A 6,000-nucleotide genomic window follows, 5' to 3' on the forward strand; every position below is an offset into this window, starting at 1 on the left:
AGTTTCTCTATAGTCTCTGTAATTTCCTCATTACTGAGCCAGTTGCATTAAAACTTAAAATGCAATGGGGTTAGCAGACTTCTTTGATAATGATTTCTACATATACATTTGTATTTGACTCAAGTAGTGACAGAAAAACTTGTCCAGTCCAATGTCTTTAATGCTACCACTGTGAGGTGCACTATATTTTAACATCTGCAGTGACAAAATAGGATCCTTGTTGCCTAATTCTAAGTAATTTCTCTCTTGCTTTGCTTTGTGCAGGGTGGCAAAATTAGGCAGATGGCTTGGCTCAGGATCTCCAAAATCCATCAGCTTTGTTGCCTCTGATGCCCGCCATACATGGGGTTCCATTCTACCCTCACACAGTTCTTTGGCTATCTGTACACGCAAGTTACCAGACATCGAAGCTTGGAACAGCCAGTGTGCAGGGAGTCATCAGTGTTTTAAATTAAACATTTGAGCACCATTGGGGTGTTCATTTCAGGCTCTCTGTCACATTTTATGTGAATGGTGCCACGACACTTCTTACAGTTGCCTCTGATTTCTATGAATTTCTCTGTGACTGATGGATAGACCTTGGCTCTTTTAAAGACAATTGTGCAGGGGCTTTTCACTTCATGCCAAATGTGATGATTTATCACATGTGTCCAGATGCCAGACTTCAAAATTGTGTATTCCCTTGTTTGTGTTTTAGAGAACTTATTTTGTATTTAATTGTTTCAGGCATAAAATCAATCAATTTCTATAATGGATCTTCAAGATCAAAAGTCCAGCAATCCTTTGGTCTGGGGGAAAGGGACCCTAGCTCAAAATCAGTGTCATCATTACTGCCACTTGTTTCATGATCACTTTCATAAATAAACCTTAAAGCAGTCCAGATGTTGTGTCTGTTAAATTGAATAAAATTAAATAATAAAAAAAAGTATATAGAGCCTTTGCAGAGATCTTGTTTTCTAGCTGCTTACTAAGCTCTGTCCAGATGCTCTGATTAGGAGTAGCTATGTTGCCATTTTGGATGGTCTCTTTTGATGAATGGAGGACTGTGAAAATGGAATCCCTGTTGATTGCTGGTCTCTTGGGCATCTGGCATAAGCAAAACATAATTACCCACTGAAATAATCCTGACTCAAAAAATGTAATGTACAGTATAAACTTGTTTTCATTTCTTTGCCCGAATACAAGGAAAATATAATATAGTAATAATATATAAGGATAATATATCTTATATTAGGGCCAATATGGTAATGTTGACCTCTAGATGCACAGCATATTCAAAAAACTATCATGGCTATCATGTGCAGCTGTAATTAGCATTTCATAGCTACATTAGCCATATTAGTATTAGCAATGAGTTTTCTGTTCAATAAACATTGAGAGTCTTAGCTCTCTTGAATGTTGTACCATTATGCTTGAAGTTAACTAATAATATTGTAACTGACAGTGTTAAAACATTGTACTTACACTGGCCAGAATTTTGATTTAGTAACTATATTGATTTTTCCTATACTAACTTAACACTAATTTCCACAAGAGCATCTTGAACAGAAGTGTCACTTACACCTAGTGGTGACAGTGAAGTGTAGCAGATGATACTCCTTGAAAATAAATGAAAAGTTCACTCATGAGAGACCAGTGAATGAAGTAAAGATAATTGTTTATTGAACAAATTATTAGATGATTAGTCTTCACAAAGTCTTCGGTAATTCGACTCTAAAAGAGTGCTCACACCGAGGAGATTTGCGCCTATAAGTCAATGTATAATATTTGAAAAAGCGACGCAGGACAAATGAAACTTTTAGTGGCACAAACCAGCACAAACAAACAAGACTATTTGGGGTGGATTTGGAGCGTGTGGAGGGGCTGGTGATGTCATCACCTATAAATTAATGTCTAATATTTTAAAAACGGAAGGAGCACAAACAAAAGTTTTAGTGGCACAAACCTGCACAAACAAAGCACAAACAAACGAGACTATTTAGGGTGAATTTGGAGTATGTGGGGGGGCTGAGTGACCTCAGAATAACCTAGAAATATTCTTTTAATATCTCCAAAAGCGAGGCGGCACAAACAAAATTTTTTTACGGTACAAACCAGCACAAACGGAGCACAAACAATTGAGATTATTTTGCATTGGTTCGGGGGCTGGTTCAGGTTGGTTCATGCAGGTGTTGCATTGCTCTTATTTTGCAGTTTTTATGTTGTCTCGTGTTGTCTCGTTTCTCTGCCTACATTCCATAGTTTATGTTGAAGTGATCATTAACCCCAGATGTGAATCAGGTGCAGTCATGTGACATGGTCAGTTGAGGTACAGTGGCTGATGGGAATTGTAGTCTCTAGCATGCAATCCATCCATCTTCTATACCACTTATCCTTCAGGGTCACCGGGAACCTAGGGAGCATCTGGAACAAGGCAGGGTAGCAATCCATTACAGGGCACAATCACATACACTTTCACATACCCATTCATACACTATGGACAATTTGGACATGCCTACCATGCATGTCTTTGGACTAGGGGAGGAAACTGGAGTACCTGGAGGAAACCCCTACAGCACAGGGGGAACATGCAAACTCTGCACACACAGGGCAGTGGCAGGAATCATACCCCCAACCCTGGTGGTGTGAGGCAAACATGCTAACCACTAAGCCACTGTGCGCCACATGTGCATATATAACCAATAATTGTATTGCACTCACTTTGACATATCAGTTCAGCATCATTTAATCACTTTGAACATGGTTAATTGTTCCCCCAGTTTCAGGGTTTATATTTATTTGAACTCTGCAAGTTTTTCTGTATCTCAGAGTTTTCAGTATTTAACATATTACTCAGTTGCTATGACAACAGTTAAGGTATGCCTAGATGTGTTGAATATGGATGTAGGATCTCAACCACAAGCAGGATATATGACCAACGAAAAAAGTGGACACCCAAAAACCATGGACACTTTCAAACAGAAAAGCCAACAGATAGCTCTGGCTGCCATAAGAATCATAAAGCAATGAATCCACACTCAGCAAACACTGAGGAGCCACTTAAATATGGTCTGTTTGCATCTGTCATATCTCAGCTGTTCTGCAATAGTTGACCCTTTGCTTACTCAGGAAAGGGTCTACACAAACCCCCTTAGTCACACATTCCACAATCAGAGCCTACAGAATGACAGTGAAAAGTAATACATCTTTAAAACAACTGCAATCACCCATTTTCTGCCATGTTAAGTTGCCACTAATTGTTCCATTTATTTAGCATGTATTAGTATAGTAGTACTAGTATGATTATTGTGTTTTAATATTAGTAGTGTACTTTACAACAGTTAATATATGTCTTATGTGGTATGTGTGTGTTTGTTGAGTGAGTTCCTGAAGGATAAGAGTAAGGAAATTGAGGTAGAGTGTATATATATATATATATATATATATATATATATATATATATATATATATATATATATATATATATATATATATATGTTAATATTTTGAACAAAGTTTGATCCACACATCATGAAAAGTGTGGAAACACCCATCTGCAGAGACAATGGACTGATTAACATAAAAAGCAGAGAATATGGCTTACACCCCGACCTAAGACAGTGTTTGATTGGAGGAAACATTCTGGGGCTGGCCTAGCCAGAAAGACTTAAAATTCAATGACACCAAAGAAACACTCTTGGTTCTCTTAGCATCTCTCTCAGCTCATTTCAGAACTCATCTCATCAGGGGCACAGAGGCGGCATGGGTCTCCAGAGCCATCAGAGATTTCTCCCCAATAGACTCCTGGGAGATTACATTAAACCACATTGGCTTGGAGACCTAGCCAGAGCCACCGCCAGCTCTCTAAACCTCCCACCTACCAGACTTCATTTCGTCTCAGCATTCCAGTTGGTTTTCCAATTGACGTGACATACAGTTCGTTTAATGTTAAGTAAACCTAACTTAAAATTTGAAGTACTGTATGACTGTGATCGACATGATATGCAAATATCCAGCAAAAAAACTGGAGCTATTTTCTAAAGTGCATCATGGTGGAAACTTGTTCATTGAAAAATGTTAATTAATTAATGCTATAAGCAGTTCAGTCCTATTAGAACAGAATAATGTTATGTAGCTTATAGGGTTCGTTAATATTACACCTTATTTTTATTTTACATAATGTTAGCTATCCATTATGTCACACATTTAACCCAAAAAAACACCAATGATGAAGTGAGAAATAAGGTACGTTCTCTCAACTGCTTGTGTAAGTTAAGAATGGTGTTACAGTAAAACTTACCCAATTGCTGCCTTGTTATAATGTTCCAGTGGCTGAGTTAAACCAAATGTTGTACACAAATGACAATCCACCTGGTGTGCGTTATTGTCGGGGGACTGTCTGTTCTGGGTTTACCCCTTTTTCGTTCTAGAGGCATGTGCTGGCTTAACGTATAATAATATCAAGTTGTGTAGGCTGAGCTAATGTTTTATTTTCCTTTTTTAGAGTTTATGCTGAAGCAGAAAGTTTGGTGACGTGTTCTGCTGGTGGTGGCCATTTCCCCAGCATCACCCTTGCTCCCTTCCGGGTTTGCGGTATTATTGGTGTGCTGGTGTTCGTCATTTGTGCAGGTATGTTAGCGGCCTTGAAACGCTAATACCATTAGGGTTGCCATAGCCACATTAAGGTAAGTGAAGTCTTCCTCATCTTATAACTGGAGGGTTAAATAAGGGTGTCACAAATAACCATATACATGTAACTTTCTAGGAGGACTTATCCATGTTAAAAGAAGCCTTCATCATATTAAGCCTGCAGGGTGGCATTTTGGCACTGCTGCATTGTACGGTCCGCTTTCCGCAGCTCACTGCTGCTTTGTGCTGTCTTCTTTCTGCCACTCACTGCTGCTTTGTGCGGTCCGCTTTCCGTGGCTCACTGCTGTTTTGTTTGGTCTGCTGGAGCGGCCGATTGCTTGTGTTGCTGCGCTTGTTTATTTTGTTGTTTGTTGGGTTTGCTTGTTTTGTGTTGTCTTTTACATGTTTATTTGTTTATTTATTTATTTGGTTTGTGACCTTCGTGCCACGTTTGGTCTCATTTTTTTTTTTATTTTGTAAAAAATATGGAGTGTTGAGTCCCCTTAATGAATACCTTTTCTAGTAGCTGATGTGTGTGTAGGTTACTTCTGTGATTGCAAATACTAGCTGGGCTTATTGTTAGGCCTCTGGACTTATTGGTAACTAATTTTGTGAGTTATTAAAGGACCATTTAATTCTTCTTTATTTTCTTTGGGTTAATTTTGATATCATTATTTTGATTTGTGAACTTGTGTGTGTGTTTTGAGATTATGACTGGCTTTTCTCTTGCTTGGGAGTCGAGACCAAGGGCAGATGGCTAGCTCCCCTTCTTCTCACCGTTGTGGTGGTGTTTCTGGCGTGACGTGGCATCCATGCATACTTTATTTTACCTGTGTGCTTGTGTGGCGTGTAAGCTGGATTGGTGCACACGGTGGTATGAGATTTTTCCTGTGGGAGGAGGTTGTGTTGGTTTCTAGCCCATCTGCCACTGGTAAGCTCGACTCTGTAGCTTGTTTATGTGCTTTATTCATGTGTTCGAGCCTGTGGGAACACTGGTGTGTGACCTCTTAGTTACGCTAAGCAAATTTTAATGAATTGCATTTTTATACTGCAGTGTTAAATAAAGATATTTTTGTATGTATATATTTGAGTCCATTACCTGTGTGCCCCTTTTGGGTGGTTGGGTTAATTTCCCTGTATAACAGTGTGGCGTAGTCGGTTATGAGTGTATATCATTAATTTACTATAAATCTGGTGTAGTAGTAGTAGGATTTATATATATAGCTATCTGAATGTTCAAATATACACTCCACCACAATATAATTTGAAATAACCTAGAAAAATTGCCTAACCTGCTCAACTCAGCGATTGGGTTAAGTATATAACCCAGCATTTTTTTGATTTGGCTCATTTTTTGTTTTGATCCATTTGATCCATGATGTTTTTCCTTAT

The sequence above is a fragment of the Ictalurus punctatus genome, chromosome 15 (assembly GCF_001660625.3).
Source record: "Ictalurus punctatus breed USDA103 chromosome 15, Coco_2.0, whole genome shotgun sequence".
In the NCBI taxonomy this organism is placed as follows: Eukaryota; Metazoa; Chordata; class Actinopteri; order Siluriformes; family Ictaluridae; genus Ictalurus; species Ictalurus punctatus.